The sequence below is a fragment of the Crinia signifera genome, unplaced genomic scaffold (assembly GCF_055691185.1).
Source record: "Crinia signifera unplaced genomic scaffold, ASM5569118v1 HAP2_SCAFFOLD_74, whole genome shotgun sequence".
Lineage (NCBI taxonomy): Eukaryota > Metazoa > Chordata > Amphibia > Anura > Myobatrachidae > Crinia > Crinia signifera.
The window spans coordinates 235,001-256,219 of record NW_028142643.1 but is presented as its reverse complement, the minus strand read 5'-3'; the positions used below and the strand labels follow the sequence as shown (position 1 = coordinate 256,219).

The window sequence follows — 21,219 nt, the reverse complement described above, 5'->3', positions numbered from 1 at the left end:
ACACAACCAAACGTGTTTTATTTGAAACTTAAAAGAGGTGTACATCAGTGTGTGAAACCAAGCAGGAATCTCAGGATCTACTAAATGTGGAAACCTTGCTTTGGTTTTATAGATTGAAGGGCAATCCTTGCCTTGCCATGATGCCATAACACTGTAAAAAAGCCTAGCTATCTGAGTCAATAGCGAATAAGACTCCAAATCTAAGAGTCATTTGCTTTGAGCACAACATTGGGTGGTGTTTATTCCCTTTTCAGATCCATGCCTCCCTCATGGCAGGCGAGAATTCCACCACTAAACCACAAGATTCTACCACTAAATCATTGTATGTTAAATTCTATACCTGCACCACCAAAATGCAAAGAGCCAGGCACTCTTTAACAAAATATATCGCTGTTTCAGGTGTACATCAGTGGGTGAAACCATGCAGGAATATCAGGATCTACTGAATGTGGAAACTTTGCTTTGGTTTAATAGTGTAGATTGAAGAGCAAGCGTTGCCTTGCCTTGATGCTACAACACTGTAACAAAGCCTGGCCAGCTTAGTCAATAGAAATAAAACTCCCAAGCTAAGAGTCATATGCTTTTAGTACAACATTTGTTTGGTTTTTATTCCCTTTTCAGATCCAGACCTCTCTCTTGGCAGGTGGGAATTCTACCAATAAACCACAAGATTCTACCATTAATTTATTGTATGTGGAATTCTATACCTGCACCACCAAAAAGCAAAGAGCCAGACACTCTTTAACAAAATATACCATAATTTCAGTAAAACTTGAGTACTGCATTGGCCGGGAATCGAACCCGGGCCTCCCGCGTGGCAGGCGAGAATTCTACCGCTAAACAACCAATGTTTCACATTGTACTTCACGGTTACTTACCCATTTTCCTCAATTTGTGAAACCAAGCATGCATCTCAGTGTACTGAATGTGGTAGCCTAGATCTACTTTAATAGCTTGTAGGGCACTCCTTGGCTTGAGTGGCCTTTTTGTCACACACAGATCCATGCCTCCCTCATGGCAGGCGAGAATTCTACCACTAAACCACAAGATTCTACCACTAAATCATTGTATGTTAAATTCTATACCTGCACCACCAAAATGCAAAGAGCCAGGCACTCTTTAACAAAATATACCATAATTTCAGTAAAACTTGAGTACTGCATTGGCCGGGAATCGAACCTGGGCCTCCCGCGTGGCAGGCGAGAATTCTACCACTGAACAACCAATGCTTCACATTTTACTTCACGGTTACTTACCCATTTTCCTCAATGTGTGAAACCAAGCATGCATCTCAGTGTACTGAATGTGGTAGCCTAGATCTACTTTAATAGCTTGTAGGGCACTCCTTGGCTTGTGTGGCCTTTTTGTCACATCACAGTAACCAAGCCTGGCTAGCTCAGTCGGTAGAGCATGAGACTCTTAATCTCAGGGTCGTGGGTTCGAGCCCCACGTTGGGCAGTGTTTTTTCCCAGAATTCTACAGGCGAGATCTCTGTCACTACACAACCAAACGTGTTTTATTTGAAACTTAAAAGAGGTGTACATCAGTGTGTGAAACCAAGCAGGAATCTCAGGATCTACTAAATGTGGAAACCTTGCTTTGGTTTTATAAATTGAAGGGCAATCCTTGCCTTGCCATGATGCCATAACACTGTAAAAAAGCCTAGCTATCTGAGTCAATAGCGAAAAAGACTCCAAATCTAAGAGTCATTTGCTTTGAGCACAACATTGGGTGGTGTTTATTCCCTTTTCAGATCCATGCCTCCCTCATGGCAGGCGAGAATTCTACCACTAAACCACAAGATTCTACCACTAAATCATTGTATGTTAAATTCTATACCTGCACCACCAAAATGCAAAGAGCCATGCACTATTTAACAAAATATATCGCTGTTTCAGGTGTACATCAGTGGGTGAAACCATGCAGGAATATCAGGATCTACTGAATGTGGAAACTTTGCTTTGGTTTAATAGTGTAGATTGAAGAGCAAGCGTTGCCTTGCCTTGATGCTACAACACTGTAACAAAGCCTGGCCAGCTTAGTCAATAGAAATAAAACTCCCAAGCTAAGAGTCATATGCTTTTAGTACAACATTTGTTTGGTGTTTATTCCCTTTTCAGATCCAGACCTCTCTCTTGGCAGGTGGGAATTCTACCACTAAACCACAAGATTCTACCATTAATTTATTGTATGTGGAATTCTATACCTGCACCACCAAAAAGCAAAGAGCCAGACACTCTTTAACAAAATATACCATAATTTCAGTAAAACTTGAGTACTGCATTGGCCGGGAATCGAACCCGGGCCTCCCGCGTGGCAGGCGAGAATTCTACCACTGAACAACCAATGCTTCACATTTTACTTCACGGTTACTTACCCATTTTCCTCAATGTGTGAAACCAAGCATGCATCTCAGTGTACTGAATGTGGTAGCCTAGATCTACTTTAATAGCTTGTATTGCACTCCTTGGCTTGAGTGGCCTTTTTGTCACACAACAGTAACCAAGCCTGGCTAGCTCAGTCGGTAGAGCATGAGACTCTTAATCTCAGGGTCGTGGGTTCGAGCCCCACGTTGGGCGGTGTTTTTTCCCAGAATTCTACAGGCGAGATCTCTGTCACTACACAACCAAACGTGTTTTATTTGAAACTTAAAAGAGGTGTACATCAGTGTGTGAAACCAAGCAGGAATCTCAGGATCTACTAAATGTGGAAACCTTGCTTTGGTTTTATAGATTGAAGGGCAATCCTTGCCTTGCCATGATGCCATAACACTGTAAAAAAGCCTAGCTATCTGAGTCAATAGCGAAAAAGACTCCAAATCTAAGAGTCATTTGCTTTGAGCACAACATTGGGTGGTGTTTATTCCCTTTTCAGATCCATGCCTCCCTCATGGCAGGCGAGAATTCTACCACTAAACCACAAGATTCTATCACTAAATCCTTGTATGTTAAATTCTATACCTGCACCACCAAAATGCAAAGAGCCATGAACTCTTTAACAAAATATATCGCTGTTTCAGGTGTACATCAGTGGGTGAAACCATGCAGGAATATCAGGATCTACTGAATGTGGAAACTTTGCTTTGGTTTAGTAGTGTAGATTGAAGAGCAAGCGTTGCCTTGCCTTGATGCTACAACACTGTAACAAAGCCTGGTTAGCTTAGTCAATAGAAATAAAACTCCCAAGCTAAGAGTCATATGCTTTTAGTACAACATTTGTTTGGTGTTTATTCCCTTTTCAGATCCAGACCTCTCTCTTGGCAGGTGGGAATTCTACCACTAAACCACAAGATTCTACCATTAATTTATTGTATGTGGAATTCTATACCTGCACCACCAAAAAGCAAAGAGCCAGACACTCTTTAACAAAATAAACCATAATTTCAGTAAAACTTGAATACTGCATTGGCCTGGAATCGAACCCGGGCCTCCCGCGTGGCAGGCGAGAATTCTACCACTGAACAACCAATGCTTCACATTTTACTTCACGGTTACTTACCCATTTTCCTCAATGTGTGAAACCAAGCATGCATCTCAGTGTACTGAATGTGGTAGCCTAGATCTACTTTAATAGCTTGTATTGCACTCCTTGGCTTGAGTGGCCTTTTTGTCAAATCACAGTAACCAAGCCTGGCTAGCTCAGTCGGTAGAACATGAGACTCTTAATCTCAGGGTCATGGGTTCGAGCCCCACATTGGGCAGTGTTTTTTCCCAGAATTCTACAGGCGAGATCTCTGTCACTACACAACCAAACGTGTTTTATTTGAAACTTAAAAGAGGTGTACATCAGTGTGTGAAACCAAGCAGGAATCTCAGGATCTACTAAATGTGGAAACCTTGCTTTGGTTTTATAGATTGAAGGGCAATCCTTGCCTTGCCATGATGCCATAACACTGTAAAAAAGCCTAGCTATCTGAGTCAATAGCGAATAAGACTCCAAATCTAAGAGTCATTTGCTTTGAGCACAACATTGGGTGGTGTTTATTTCCTTTTCAGATCCATGCCTCCCTCATGGCAGGCGAGAATTCTACCACTAAACCACAAGATTCTACCACTAAATCATTGTATGTTGAATTCTATGCCTGCACCACCAAAATGCAAAGAGCCATGCACTATTTAACAAAATATATCGCTGTTTCAGGTGTACATCAGTGGGTGAAACCATGCAGGAATATCAGGATCTACTGAATGTGGAAACTTTGGTTTAGTAGTGTAGATTGAAGAGCAAGCGTTGCCTTGCCTTGATGCTACAACACTGTAACAAAGCCTGGCCAGCTTAGTCAATAGAAATAAAACTCCCAAGCTAAGAGTCATATGCTTTTAGTACAACATTTGTTTGGTGTTTATTCCCTTTTCAGATCCAGACCTCTCTCTTGGCATGTGGGAATTCTACCACTAAACCACAAGATTCTACCATTAATTTATTGTATGTGGAATTCTATACCTGCACCACCAAAAAGCAAAGAGCCAGACACTCTTTAACAAAATATACCATAATTTCAGTAAAACTTGAGTACTGCATTGGCCGGGAATCGAACCCGGGCCTCCCGCGTGGCAGGCGAGAATTCTACCACTGAACAACCAATGCTTCACATTTTACTTCACGGTTACTTACCCATTTTCCTCAATGTGTGAAACCAAGCATGCATCTCAGTGTACTGAATGTGGTAGCCTAGATCTACTTTAATAGCTTGTATTGCACTACTTGGCTTGAGTGGCCTTTTTGTCAAATCACAGTAACCAAGCCTGGCTAGCTCAGTCGGTAGAACATGAGACTCTTAATCTCATGGTCATGGGTTTGAGCCCCACATTGGGCAGTGTTTTTTCCCAGAATTCTACAGGCGAGATCTCTGTCACTACACAACCAAACGTGTTTTATTTGAAACTTAAAAGAGGTGTACATCAGTGTGTGAAACCAAGCAGGAATCTCAGGATCTACTAAACGTGGAAACCTTGCTTTGGTTTTATAGATTGAAGGGCAATCCTTGCCTTGCCATGATGCCATAACACTGTAAAAAAGCCTAGCTATCTGAGTCAATAGCGAATAAGACTCCAAATCTAAGAGTCATTTGCTTTGAGCACAACATTGGGTGGTGTTTATTCCCTTTTCAGATCCATGCCTCCCTCATGGCAGGCGAGAATTCTACCACTAAACCACAAGATTCTACCACTAAATCATTGTATGTTGAATTCTATGCCTGCACCACCAAAATGCAAAGAGCCATGCACTATTTAACAAAATATATCGCTGTTTCAGGTGTACATCAGTGAGTGAAATCATGCAGGAATATCAGGATCTACTGAATGTGGAAACTTTGCTTTGGTTTAGTAGTGTAGATTGAAGAGCAAGCGTTGCCTTGCCTTGATGCTACAACACTGTAACAAAGCCTGGCCAGCTTAGTCAATAGAAATAAAACTCCCAAGCTAAGAGTCATATGCTTTTAGTACAACATTTGTTTGGTGTTTATTCCCTTTTCAGATCCAGACCTCTCTCTTGGCAGGTGGGAATTCTACCACTAAACCACAAGATTCTACCATTAATTTATTGTATGTGGAATTCTATACCTGCACCACCAAAAATCAAAGAGCCAGACACTCTTTAACAAAATATACCATAATTTCAGTAAAACTTGAGTACTGCATTGGCCGGGAATCGAACCCGGGCCTCCCGCGTGGCAGGCGAGAATTCTACCACTGAACAACCAATGTTTCACCTTTTACTTCACGGTTACTTACCCATTTTCCTCAATTTGTGAAACCAAGCATGCATCTCAGTGTACTGAATGTGGTAGCCTAGATCTACTTTAATAGCTTGTAGGGCACTCCTTGGCTTGAGTGGCCTTTTTGTCACACAACAGTAACCAAGCCTGGCTAGCTCAGTCGGTAGAGCATGAGACTCTTAATCTCAGGGTCGTGGGTTCGAGCCCCACGTTGGGCGGTGTTTTTTCCCAGAATTCTACAGGAGAGATCTCTGTCACTACACAACCAAACTTGTTTTATTTGAAACTTAAAAGAGGTGTACATCAGTGTGTGAAACCAAGCAGGAATCTCAGGATCTACTAAATGTGGAAACCTTGCTTTGGTTTTATAAATTGAAGGGCAATCCTTGCCTTGCCATGATGCCATAACACTGTAAAAAAGCCTAGCTATCTGAGTCAATAGCGAATAAGACTCCAAATCTAAGAGTCATTTGCTTTGAGCACAACATTGGGTGGTGTTTATTCCCTTTTCAGATCCATGCCTCCCTCATGGCAGGCGAGAATTCTACCACTAAACCACAAGATTCTACCACTAAATCATTGTATGTTAAATTCTATACCTGCACCACCAAAATGCAAAGAGCCAGGCACTCTTTAACAAAATATATCGCTGTTTCAGGTGTACATCAGTGGGTGAAACCATGCAGGAATATCAGGATCTACTGAATGTGGAAACTTTGCTTTGGTTTAATAGTGTAGATTGAAGAGCAAGCGTTGCCTTGCCTTGATGCTACAACACTGTAACAAAGCCTGGCCAGCTTAGTCAATAGAAATAAAACTCCCAAGCTAAGAGTCATATGCTTTTAGTACAACATTTGTTTGGTGTTTATTCCCTTTTCAGATCCAGACCTCTCTCTTGGCAGGTGGGAATTCTACCACTAAACCACAAGATTCTACCATTAATTTATTGTATGTGGAATTCTATACCTGCACCACCAAAATGCAAAGAGCCAGCCACTCTTTAACAAAATATACCATAATTTCAGTAAAACGTGAGTACTGCATTGGCCGGGAATCGAACCCGGGCCTCCCGCGTGGCAGGCGAGAATTCTACCACTGAACAACCAATGCTTCACATTTTACTTCAAGGTTACTTACCCATTTTCCTCAATGTGTGAAACCAAGCATGCATCTCAGTGTACTGAATGTGGTAGCCTAGATCTACTTTAATAGCTTGTAGGGCACTCCTTGGCTTGAGTGGCCTTTTTGTCACACAACAGTAACCAAGCCTGGCTAGCTCAGTCGGTAGAGCATGAGACTCTTAATCTCAGGGTCGTGGGTTCGAGCCCCACGTTGGGCGGTGTTTTTTCCCTGAATTCTACAGGCGAGATCTCTGTCACTACACAACCAAACGTGTTTTATTTGAAACTTAAAAGAGGTGTACATCAGTGTGTGAAACCAAGCAAGAATCTTAGGATCTTCTAAATGTGGAAACCTTGCTTTGGTTTTATAGATTGAAGGGCAATCCTTGCCTTGCCATGATGCCATAACACTGTAAAAAAGCCTAGCTATCTGAGTCAATAGCGAATAAGACTCCAAATCTAAGAGTCATTTGCTTTGAGCACAACATTGGGTGGTGTTTATTCCCTTTTCAGATCCATGCCTCACTCATGGCAGGCGAGAATTCTACCACTAAACCACAAGATTCTACCACTAAATCATTGTATGTTAAATTCTATACCTGCTCCACCAAAATGCAAAGAGCCAGGCACTATTTAACAAAATATATCGCTGTTTCAGGTGTACATCAGTGGGTGAAACCATGCAGGAATATCAGGATCTACTGAATGTGGAAACTTTGCTTTGGTTTAGTAGTGTAGATTGAAGAGCAAGCGTTGCCTTGCCTTGATGCTACAACACTTTAACAAAGCCTGGCCAGCTTAGTCAATAGAAATAAAACTCCCAAGCTAAGAGTCATATGCTTTTAGTACAACATTTGTTTGGTGTTTATTCCCTTTTCAGATCCAGACCTCTCTCTTGGCAGGTGGGAATTCTACCACTAAACCACAAGATTCTACCATTAATTTATTGTATGTGGAATTCTATACCTGCACCACCAAAATGCAAAGAGCCAGACACTCTTTAACAAAATATACCATAATTTCAGTAAAACTTGAGTACTGCATTGGCCGGGAATCGAACCCGGGCCTCCCGCGTGGCAAGCGAGAATTCTACCACTGAACAACCAATGCTTCACATTTTACTTCACGGTTACTTACCCATTTTCCTCAATGTGTGAAACCAAGCATGCATCTCAGTGTACTGAATGTGGTAGCCTAGATCTACTTTAATAGCTTGTATTGCACTCCTTGGCTTGAGTGGCCTATTTGTCACACAACAGTAACCAAGCCTGGCTAGCTTAGTCGGTAGAGCATGAGACTCTTAATCTCAGGGTCGTGGGTTCGAGCCCCACGTTGGGCGATGTTTTTTCCCAGAATTCTACAGGCAAGATCTCTGTCACTACACAACCAAACGTGTTTTATTTGAAACTTAAAAGAGGTGTACATCAGTGTGTGAAACCAAGCAGGAATCTCAGGATCTACTAAATGTGGAAACCTTGCTTTGGTTTTATAGATTGAAGGGCAATCCTTGCCTTGCCATGATGCCATAACACTGTAAAAAAGCCTAGCTATCTGAGTCAATAGCGAATAAGACTCCAAATCTAAGAGTCATTTGCTTTGAGCACAACATTGGGTGGTGTTTATTCCCTTTTCAGATCCATGCCTCACTCATGGCAGGCGAGAATTCTACCACTAAACCACAAGATTCTACCACTAAATCATTGTATGTTAAATTCTATACCTGCACCACCAAAATGCAAAGAGCCAGGCACTATTTAACAAAATATATCGCTGTTTCAGGTGTACATCAGTGGGTGAAACCATGCAGGAATATCAGGATCTACTGAATGTGGAAACTTTGCTTTGGTTTAGTAGTGTAGATTGAAGAGCAAGCGTTGCCTTGCCTTGATGCTACAACACTGTAACAAAGCCTGGCCAGCTTAGTCAATAGAAATAAAACTCCCAAGCTAAGAGTCATATGCTTTTAGTACAACATTTGTTTGGTGTTTATTCCCTTTTCAGATCCAGACCTCTCTCTTGGCAGGTGGGAATTCTACCACTAAACCACAAGATTCTAACATTAATTTATTGTATGTGGAATTCTATACCTGCACCACCAAAAAGCAAAGAGCCAGACACTCTTTAACAAAATATACCATAATTTCAGTAAAACTTGAGTACTGCATTGGCCGGGAATCGAACCCAGGCCTCCCGCATGGCAGGCGAGAATTCTACCACTGAACAACCAATGTTTCACATTTTACTTTATGGTTACTTACCCATTTTCCTCAATTTGTGAAACCAAGCATGCATCTCAGTGTACTGAATGTGGTAGCCTAGATCTACTTTAATAGCTTGTAGGGCACTCCTTGGATTGAGTGGCCTTTTTGTCACACAACAGTAACCAAGCCTGGCTAGCTCAGTCGGTAGAGCATGAGACTCTTAATCTCAGGGTCGTGGGTTCGAGCCCCACGTTGGCCGGTGTTTTTTCCCAGAATTCTACAGGCGAGATCTCTGTCACTACACAACCAAAACGTGTTTGATTTGAAACTTAAAAGAGGTGTACATCAGTGTGTGAAACCAAGCAGGAATCTCAGGATCTACTAAATGTGGAAACCTTGCTTTGGTTTTATAAATTGAAGGGCAATCCTTGCCTTGCCATGATGCCATAACACTGTAAAAAAGCCTAGCTATCTGAGTCAATAGCGAATAAGACTCCAAATCTAAGAGTCATTTGCTTTGAGCACAACATTGGGTGGTGTTTATTCCCTTTTCAGATCCATGCCTCCCTCATGGCAGGCGAGAATTCTACCACTAAACCACAAGATTCTACCACTAAATCATTGTATGTTAAATTCTATACCTGCACCACCAAAATGCAAAGAGCCAGGCACTCTTTAACAAAATATATCGCTGTTTCAGGTGTACATCAGTGGGTGAAACCATGCAGGAATATCAGGATCTACTGAATGTGGAAACTTTGCTTTGGTTTAATAGTGTAGATTGAAGAGCAAGCGTTGCCTTGCCTTGATGCTACAACACTGTAACAAAGCCTGGCCAGCTTAGTCAATAGAAATAAAACTCCCAAGCTAAGAGTCATATGCTTTTAGTACAACATTTGTTTGGTGTTTATTCCCTTTTCAGATCCAGACCTCTCTCTTGGCAGGTGGGAATTCTACCACTAAACCACAAGATTCTACCATTAATTTATTGTATGTGGAATTCTATACCTGCACCACCAAAATGCAAAGAGCCAGCCACTCTTTAACAAAATATACCATAATTTCAGTTTAACTTGAGTACTGCATTGGCCGGATATCGAACCCGGGCCTCCCGCGTGGCAGGCGAGAATTCTACCACTGAACAACAAATGCTTCACGTTTTACTTCAAGGTTACTTACCCATTTTCCTCAATGTGTGAAACCAAGCATGCATCTCAGTGTACTGAATGTGGTAGCCTAGATCTACTTTAATAGCTTGTAGGGCACTCCTTGGCTTGAGTGGCCTTTTTGTCACATCACAGTAACCAAGCCTGGCTAGCTCAGTCGGTAGAGCATGAGACTCTTAATCTCAGGGTCGTGGGTTCGAGCCCCACGTTGGGCGGTGTTTTTTCCCAGAATTCTACAGGCGAGATCTCTGTCACTACACAACCAAACGTGTTTTATTTGAAACTTAAAAGAGGTGTGCATCAGTGTGTGAAACCAAGCAGGAATCTCAGGATCTACTAAATGTGGAAACCTTGCTTTGGTTTTATAGATTGAAGGGCAATCCTTGCCTTGCCATGATGCCATAACACTGTAAAAAAGCCTAGCTATCTGAGTCAATAGCGAATAAGACTCCAAATCTAAGAGTCATTTGCTTTGAGCACAACATTGGGTGGTGTTTATTCCCTTTTCAGATCCATGCCTCCCTCATGGCAGCCGAGAATTCTACCACTAAACCACAAGATTCTACCACTAAATCATTGTATGTTGAATTCTATGCCTGCACCACCAAAATGCAAAGAGCCATGCACTATTTAACAAAATATATCGCTGTTTCAGGTGTACATCAGTGGGTGAAACCATGCAGGAATATCAGGATCTACTGAATGTGGAAACTTTGCTTTGGTTTAGTAGTGTAGATTGAAGAGCAAGCGTTGCCTTGCCTTGATGCTACAACACTGTAACAAAGCCTGGCCAGCTTAGTCAATAGAAATAAAACTCCCAAGCTAAGAGTCATATGCTTTTAGTACAACATTTGTTTGGTGTTTATTCCCTTTTCAGATCCAGACCTCTCTCTTGGCAGGTGGGAATTCTACCACTAAACCACAAGATTCTACCATTAATTTATTGTATGTGGAATTCTATACCTGCACCACCAAAAAGCAAAGAGCCAGACACTCTTTAACAAAATATACCATAATTTCAGTAAAACTTGAGTACTGCATTGGCCGGGAATCGAACACGGGCCTCCCGCGTGGCAGGCAAGAATTCTACCACTGAACAACCAATGTTTCACATTTTACTTCACTGTTACTTACCCATTTTCCTCAATTTGTGAAACCAAGCATGCATCTCAGTGTACTGAATGTGGTAGCCTAGATCTACTTTAATAGCTTGTAGGGCACTCCTTGGCTTGAGTGGCCTTTTTGTCACACAACAGTAACCAAGCCTGGCTAGCTCAGTCGGTAGAGCATGAGACTCTTAATCTCAGGGTCGTGGGTTCGAGCCCCACGTTGGGCGGTGTTTTTTCCCAAAATTCTACAGGCGAGATCTCTGTCACTACACAACCAAACGTGTTTTATTTGAAACTTAAAAGAGGTGTACATCAGTGTGTGAAACCAAGCAGGAATCTCAGGATCTACTAAATGTGGAAACCTTGCTTTGGTTTTATAAATTGAAGGGCAATCCTTGCCTTGCCATGATGCCATAACACTGTAAAAAAGCCTAGCTATCTGAGTCAATAGCGAATAAGACTCCAAATCTAAGAGTCATTTGCTTTGAGCACAACATTGGGTGGTGTTTATTCCCTTTTCAGATCCATGCCTCCCTCATGGCAGGCGAGAATTCTACCACTAAACCACAAGATTCTACCACTAAATCATTGTATGTTAAATTCTATACCTGCACCACCAAAATGCAAAGAGCCAGGCACTCTTTAACAAAATATATCGCTGTTTCAGGTGTACATCAGTGGGTGAAACCATGCAGGAATTTCAGGATCTACTGAATGTGGAAACTTTGCTTTGGTTTAATAGTGTAGATTGAAGAGCAAGCGTTGCCTTGCCTTGATGCTACAACACTGTAACAAAGCCTGGCCAGCTTAGTCAATAGAAATAAAACTCCCAAGCTAAGAGTCATATGCTTGTAGTACAACATTTGTTTGGTGTTTATTCCCTTTTTCAGATCCAGACCTCTCTCTTGGCAGGTGGGAATTCTACCACTAAACCACAAGATTCTACCATTAATTTATTGTATGTGGAATTCTATACCTGCACCACCAAAATGCAAAGAGCCAGGCACTCTTTAACAAAATATACCATAATTTCAGTAAAACTTGAGTACTGCATTGGCCGGGAATCGAACCCGTGCCTCCCCCGTGGCAGGCGAGAATTCTACCACTGAACAACCAATGCTTCACATTTTACTTCACGGTTACTTACCCATTTTCCTCAATGTGTGAAACCAAGCATGCATCTCAGTGTACTGAATGTGGTAGCCTAGATCTACTTTAATAGCTTGTAGGGCACTCCTTGGCTTGAGTGGCCTTTTTGTCACACAACAGTAACCAAGCCTGGCTAGCTCAGTCGGTAGAGCATGAGACTCTTAATCTCAGGGTCGTGGGTTCGAGCCCCACGTTGGGCGGTGTTTTTTCCCAAAATTCTACAGGCGAGATCTCTGTCACTACACAACCAAACGTGTTTTATTTGAAACTTAAAAGAGGTGTACATCAGTGTGTGAAACCAAGCAGGAATCTCAGGATCTACTAAATGTGGAAACCTTGCTTTGGTTTTATAAATTGAAGGGCAATCCTTGCCTTGCCATGATGCCATAACACTGTAAAAAAGCCTAGCTATCTGAGTCAATAGCGAATAAGACTCCAAATCTAAGAGTCATTTGCTTTGAGCACAACATTGGGTGGTGTTTATTCCCTTCTCAGATACATGCCTCCCTCATGGCAGGCGAGAATTCTACCACTAAACCACAAGATTCTACCACTAAATCATTGTATGTTAAATTCTATACCTGCACCACCAAAATGCAAAGAGCCAGGCACTCTTTAACAAAATATATCGCTGTTTCAGGTGTACATCAGTGGGTGAAACCATGCAGGAATATCAGGATCTACTGAATGTGGAAACTTTGCTTTGGTTTAATAGTGTAGATTGAAGAGCAAGCGTTGCCTTGCCTTGATGCTACAACACTGTAACAAAGCCTGGCCAGCTTAGTCAATAGAAATAAAACTCCCAAGCTAAGAGTCATATGCTTTTAGTACAACATTTGTTTGGTGTTTATTCCCTTTTCAGATCCAGACCTCTCTCTTGGCAGGTGGGAATTCTACCACTAAACCACAAGATTCTAACATTAATTTATTGTATGTGGAATTCTATACCTGCACCACCAAAAAGCAAAGAGCCAGACACTCTTTAACAAAATATACCATAATTTCAGTAAAACTTGAGTACTGCATTGGCCGGGAATCGAACACGGGCCTCCCGCGTGGCAGGCAAGAATTCTACCACTGAACAACCAATGTTTCACATTTTACTTCACTGTTACTTACCCATTTTCCTCAATTTGTGAAACCAAGCATGCATCTCAGTGTACTGAATGTGGTAGCCTAGATCTACTTTAATAGCTTGTAGGGCACTCCTTGGCTTGAGTGGCCTTTTTGTCACACAACAGTAACCAAGCCTGGCTAGCTCAGTCGGTAGAGCATGAGACTCTTAATCTCAGGGTCGTGGGTTCGAGCCCCACGTTGGGCGGTGTTTTTTCCCAAAATTCTACAGGCGAGATCTCTGTCACTACACAACCAAACGTGTTTTATTTGAAACTTAAAAGAGGTGTACATCAGTGTGTGAAACCAAGCAGGAATCTCAGGATCTACTAAATGTGGAAACCTTGCTTTGGTTTTATAAATTGAAGGGCAATCCTTGCCTTGCCATGATGCCATAACACTGTAAAAAAGCCTAGCTATCTGAGTCAATAGCGAATAAGACTCCAAATCTAAGAGTCATTTGCTTTGAGCACAACATTGGGTGGTGTTTATTCCCTTCTCAGATACATGCCTCCCTCATGGCAGGCGAGAATTCTACCACTAAACCACAAGATTCTACCACTAAATCATTGTATGTTAAATTCTATACCTGCACCACCAAAATGCAAAGAGCCAGGCACTCTTTAACAAAATATATCGCTGTTTCAGGTGTACATCAGTGGGTGAAACCATGCAGGAATATCAGGATCTACTGAATGTGGAAACTTTGCTTTGGTTTAATAGTGTAGATTGAAGAGCAAGCGTTGCCTTGCCTTGATGCTACAACACTGTAACAAAGCCTGGCCAGCTTAGTCAATAGAAATAAAACTCCCAAGCTAAGAGTCATATGCTTTTAGTACAACATTTGTTTGGTGTTTATTCCCTTTTCAGATCCAGACCTCTCTCTTGGCAGGTGGGAATTCTACCACTAAACCACAAGATTCTAACATTAATTTATTGTATGTGGAATTCTATACCTGCACCACCAAAAAGCAAAGAGCCAGACACTCTTTAACAAAATATACCATAATTTCAGTAAAACTTGAGTACTGCATTGGCCGGGAATCGAACCCGGGCCTCCCGTGTGGCAGGCGAGAAGTCTACCACTGAACAACCAATGTTTCACATTTTACTTCACGGTTACTTACCCATTTTCCTCAATTTGTGAAACCAAGCCTGCATCTCAGTGTGCTGAATGTGGTAGCCTAGATCTACTTTAATAGCTTGTAGGGCACTCCTTGGCTTGAGTGGCCTTTTTGTCACACAACAGTAACCAAGCCTGGCTAGCTCAGTCGGTAGAGCATGAGACTCTTAATCTCAGGGTCGTGGGTTCGAGCCCCACGTTGGGCGGTGTTTTTTTCCCAGAATTCTACAGGAGAGATCTCTGTCACTACACAACCAAACGTGTTTTATTTGAAACTTAAAAGAGGTGTACATCAGTGTGTGAAACCAAGCAGGAATCTCAGGATCTACTAAATGTGGAAACCTTGCTTTGGTTTTATAAATTGAAGGGCAATCCTTGCCTTGCCATGATGCCATAACACTGTAAAAAAGCCTAGCTATCTGAGTCAATAGCGAATAAGACTCCAAATCTAAGAGTCATTTGCTTTGAGCACAACATTGGGTGGTGTTTATTCCCTTTTCAGATCCATGCCTCCCTCATGGCAGGCGAGAATTCTACCACTAAACCACAAGATTCTACCACTAAATCATTGTATGTTAAATTCTATACCTGCACCACCAAAATGCAAAGAGCCAGGCACTCTTTAACAAAATATATCGCTGTTTCAGGTGTACATCATTGGGTGAAACCATGCAGGAATTTCAGGATCTACTGAATGTGGAAACTTTGCTTTGGTTTAATAGTGTAGATTGAAGAGCAAGCGTTGCCTTGCCTTGATGCTACAACACTGTAACAAAGCCTGGCCAGCTTAGTCAATAGAAATAAAACTCCCAAGCTAAGAGTCATATGCTTGTAGTACAACATTTGTTTGGTGTTTATTCCCTTTTCAGATCCAGACCTCTCTCTTGGCAGGTGGGAATTCTACCACTAAACCACAAGATTCTACCATTAATTTATTGTATGTGGAATTCTATACCTGCACCACCAAAATGCAAAGAGCCAGGCACTCTTTAACAAAATATACCATAATTTCAGTAAAACTTGAGTACTGCATTGGCCGGGAATCGAACCCGTGCCTCCCCCGTGGCAGGCGAGAATTCTACCACTGAACAACCAATGCTTCACATTTTACTTCACGGTTACTTACCCATTTTCCTCAATGTGTGAAACCAAGCATGCATCTCAGTGTACTGAATGTGGTAGCCTAGATCTACTTTAATAGCTTGTAGGGCACTCCTTGGCTTGAGTGGCCTTTTTGTCACATCACAGTAACCAAGCCTGGCTAGCTCAGTCGGTAGAGCATGAGACTCTTAATCTCAGGGTCTTGGGTTCGAGCCCCACGTTGGGCGGTGTTTTTTCCCAGAATTCTACAGGAGAGATCTCTGTCACTACACAACCAAACGTGTTTTATTTGAAACTTAAAAGAGGTGTACATCAGTGTGTGAAACCAAGCAGGAATCTCAGGATCTACTAAATGTGGAAACCTTGCTTTGGTTTTATAAATTGAAGGGCAATCCTTGCCTTGCCATGATGCCATAACACTGTAAAAAAGCCTAGCTATCTGAGTCAATAGCGAATAAGACTCCAAATCTAAGAGTCATTTGCTTTGAGCACAACATTGGGTGGTGTTTATTCCCTTTTCAGATCCATGCCTCCCTCATGGCAGCCGAGAATTCTACCACTAAACCACAAGATTCTACCACTAAATCATTGTATGTTGAATTCTATGCCTGCACCACCAAAATGCAAAGAGCCATGCACTATTTAACAAAATATATCGCTGTTTCAGGTGTACATCAGTGGGTGAAACCATGCAGGAATATCAGGATCTACTGAATGTGGAAACTTTGCTTTGGTTTAGTAGTGTAGATTGAAGAGCAAGCGTTGCCTTGCCTTGATGCTACAACACTGTAACAAAGCCTGGCCAGCTTAGTCAATAGAAATAAAACTCCCAAGCTAAGAGTCATATGCTTTTAGTACAACATTTGTTTGGTGTTTATTCCCTTTTCAGATCCAGACCTCTCTCTTGGCAGGTGGGAATTCTACCACTAAACCACAAGATTCTACCATTAATTTATTGTATGTGGAATTCTATACCTGCACCACCAAAAAGCAAAGAGCCAGACACTCTTTAACAAAATATACCATAATTTCAGTAAAACTTGAGTACTGCATTGGCCGGGAATCGAACACGGGCCTCCCACGTGGCAGGCGAGAATTCTACCACTGAACAACCAATGTTTCACATTTTACTTCACTGTTACTTACCCATTTTCCTCAATTTGTGAAACCAAGCATGCATCTCAGTGTACTGAATGTGGTAGCCTAGATCTACTTTAATAGCTTGTAGGGCACTCCTTGGCTTGAGTGGCCTTTTTGTCACACAACAGTAACCAAGCCTGGCTAGCTCAGTCGGTAGAGCACGAGACTCTTAATCTCAGGGTCGTGGGTTCGAGCCCCACGTTGGGCGGTGTTTTTTCCCAAAATTCTACAGGCGAGATCTCTGTCACTACACAACCAAACGTGTTTTATTTGAAACTTAAAAGAGGTGTACATCAGTGTGTGAAACCAAGCAGGAATCTCAGGATCTACTAAATGTGGAAACCTTGCTTTGGTTTTATAAATTGAAGGGCAATCCTTGCCTTGCCATGATGCCATAACACTGTAAAAAAGCCTAGCTATCTGAGTCAATAGCGAATAAGACTCCAAATCTAAGAGTCATTTGCTTTGAGCACAACATTGGGTGGTGTTTATTCCCTTTTCAGATCCATGCCTCCCTCATGGCAGGCGAGAATTCTACCACTAAACCACAAGATTCTACCACTAAATCATTGTATGTTAAATTCTATACCTGCACCACCAAAATGCAAAGAGCCAGGCACTCTTTAACAAAATATATCGCTGTTTCAGGTGTACATCAGTGGGTAAAACCATGCAGGAATATCAGGATCTACTGAATGTGGAAACTTTGCTTTGGTTTAATAGTGTAGATTGAAGAGCAAGCGTTGCCTTGCCTTGATGCTACAACACTGTAACAAAGCCTGGCCAGCTTAGTCAATAGAAATAAAACTCCCAAGCTAAGAGTCATATGCTTTTAGTACAACATTTGTTTGGTGTTTATTCCCTTTTCAGATCCAGACCTCTCTCTTGGCAGGTGGGAATTCTACCACTAAACCACAAGATTCTACCATTAATTTATTGTATGTGGAATTCTATACCTGCACCACCAAAATGCAAAGAGCCAGGCACTCTTTAACAAAATATACCATAATTTCAGTAAAACTTGAGTACTGCATTGGCCGGGAATCGAACCCGGGCCTCCCACATGGCAGGCGAGAATTCTACAACTGAACAACCAATGCTTCACATTTTACTTCACGGTTACTTACCTATTTTCCTCAATGTGTGAAACCAAGTATGCATCTCAGTGTACTGAATGTGGTAGCCTAGATCTACTTTAATAGCTTGTAGGGCACTCCTTGGCTTGAGTGGCCTTTTTGTCACATCACAGTAACCAAGCCTGGCTAGCTCAGTCGGTAGAGCATGAGACTCTTAATCTCAGGGTCATGGGTTCGAGCCCCACGTTGGGCGGTGTTTTTTCCCAGAATTCTACAGGCGAGATCTCTGTCACTACACAACCAAACGTGTTTTATTTGAAACTTAAAAGAGGTGTACATCAGTGTGTGAAACCAAGCAGGAATCTCAGGATCTACTAAATGTGGAAACCGTGCTTTGGTTTTATAGATTGAAAGGCAATCCTTGCCTTGCCATGATGCCATAACACTGTAAAAAAGCATAGCTATCTGAGTCAATAGCGAATAAGACTCCAAATCTAAGAGTCATTTGCTTTGAGCACAACATTGGGTGGTGTTTATTCCCTTTTCAGATCCATGACTCCCTCATGGCAGGCGAGAATTCTACCACTAAACCACAAGATTCTACCACTAAATCATTGTATGTTGAATTCTATGCCTGCACCACCAAAATGCAAAGAGCCATGCACTATTTAACAAAATATATCGCTGTTTCAGGTGTACATCAGTGGGTGAAACCATGCAGGAATATCAGGATCTACTGAATGTGGAAACTTTGCTTTGGTTTAATAGTGTAGATTGAAGAGCAAGCGTTGCCTTGCCTTGATGCTACAACACTGTAACAAAGCCTGGCCAGCTTAGTCAATAGAAATAAAACTCCCAAGCTAAGAGTCATATGCTTTTAGTACAACATTTTTTTGGTGTTTATTCCCTTTTCAGATCCAGACCTCTCTCTTGGCAGGTGGGAATTCTACCACTAAACCACAAGATTCTACCATTAATTTATTGTATGTGGAATTCTATACCTGCACCACCAAAATGCAAAGAGCCAGACACTCTTTAACAAAATATACCATAATTTCAGTAAAAATTGAGTACTGCATTGGCCGGGAATCGAACCCGGGCCTCCCGCGTGGCAGGCGAGAATTCTACCACTGAACAACCAATGCTTCACATTTTACTTCACGGTTACATACCCATTTTCCTTAATTTGTGAAACCAAGCATGCATCTCAGTGTACTGAATGTGGTAGCCTAGATCTACTTTAATAGCTTGTAGGGCACTCCTTGGCTTGAGTGGCCTTTTTGTCACACAACAGTAACCAAGCCTGGCTAGCTCAGTCGGTAGAGCATGAGACTCTTAATCTCAGGGTCGTGGGTTCGAGCCCCACGTTGGGCGGTGTTTTTTCCCAGAATTCTACAGGCGAGATCTCTGTCACTACACAACCAAACGTGTTTTATTTGAAACTTAAAAGAGGTGTACATCAGTGTGTGAAACCAAGCAGGAATCTCAGGATCTACTAAATGTGGAAACCTAGCTTTGGTTTTATAGATTGAAGGGCAATCCTTGCCTTGCCATGATGCCATAACACTGTAAAAAAGCCTAGTTATCTGAGTCAATAGCGAATAAGACTCCAAATCTAAGAGTCATTTGCTTTGAGCACAACATTGGGTGGTGTTTATTCCCTTTTCAGATCCATGCCTCCCTCATAGCAGGCGAGAATTCTACCACTAAACTACAATATTCTACCACTAAATCATTGTATGTTGAATTCTATACCTGCACCACCAAAATGCAAAGAGCCAGGCACTCTTTAACAAAATATATCGCTGTTTCAGGTGTACATCAGTGGGTGAAACCATGCAGGAATATCAGGATCTACTGAATGTGGAAACTTTGCTTTGGTTTAATAGTGTAGATTGAAGAGCAAGCGTTGCCTTGCCTTGATGCTACAACACTGTAACAAAGCCTGGCCAGCTTAGTCAATAGAAATAAAACTCCCAAGCTAAGAGTCATATGCTTTTAGTACAACATTTGTTTGGTGTTTATTCCCTTTTCAGATCCAGACCTCTCTCTTGGCAGGTGGGAATTCTACCACTAAACCACAAGATTCTACCATTAATTTATTGTATGTGGAATTCTATACCTGCACCACCAAAAAGCAAAGAGCCAGACACTCTTTAACAAAATATACCATAATTTCAGTAAAACTTGAGTACTGCATTGGCCGGGAATCGAACCCGTGCCTCCCCCATGGCAGGCGAGAATTCTACCACTGAACAACCAATGCTTCACATTTTACTTCACGGTTACTTACCCATTTTCCTCAATGTGTGAAACCAAGCATGCATCTCAGTGTACTGAATGTGGTAGCCTAGATCTACTTTAATAGCTTGTAGGGCACTCCTTGGCTTGAGTGGCCTTTTTGTCACATCACAGTAACCAAGCCTGGCTAGCTCAGTCGGTAGAGCATGAGACTCTTAATCTCAGGGTCGTGGGTTCGAGCCCCACGTTGGGCGGTGTTTTTTCCCAGAATTCTACAGGCGAGATCTCTGTCACTACACAACCAAACGTGTTTTATTTGAAACTTAAAAGAGGTGTACATCAGTGTGTGAAACCAAGCAGGAATCTCAGGATCTACTAAATGTGGAAACCTTGCTTTGGTTTTATAAATTGCAGGGCAATCCTTGCCTTGCCATGATGCCATAACACTGTAAAAAAGCCTAGCTATCTGAGTCAATAGCGAATAAGACTCCAAATCTAAGAGTCATTTGCTTTGAGCACAACATTGGGTGGTGTTTATTCCCTTTTCAGATCCATGCCTCCCTCATGGCAGGCGAGAATTCTACCACTAAACCACAAGATTCTACCACTAAATCATTGTATGTGGAATTCTATACCTGCACCACCAAAAAGCAAAGAGCCAGACACTCTTTAACAAAATATACCATAATTTCAGTAAAACTTGAGTACTGCATTGGCCGGGAATCGAACCCGTGCCTCTACCACTAAACCACAAGATTCTACCACTAAATCATTGTATGTTAAATTCTATACCTGCACCACCAAAATGCAAAGAGCCAGGCACTCTTTAACAAAATATATCGCTGTTTCAGGTGTACATCAGTGGGTGAAACCATGCAGGAATTTCAGGATCTACTGAATGTGGAAACTTTGCTTTGGTTTAATAGTGTAGATTGAAGAGCAAGCGTTGCCTTGCCTTGA

At 41.9% G+C, this 21,219-nt stretch overlaps 1 non-coding gene across 1 annotated transcript; it reads left to right on the top strand.

The window, feature by feature from the left end:
* Window positions 1-1,385: 1,385 nt before the first annotated feature.
* On the top strand, window positions 1,386-1,458 carry TRNAK-CUU (transfer RNA lysine (anticodon CUU)). Its single transcript has one exon. It is a non-coding gene; the product is annotated as a tRNA-Lys (tRNA).
* Window positions 1,459-21,219: the final 19,761 nt, after the last annotated feature.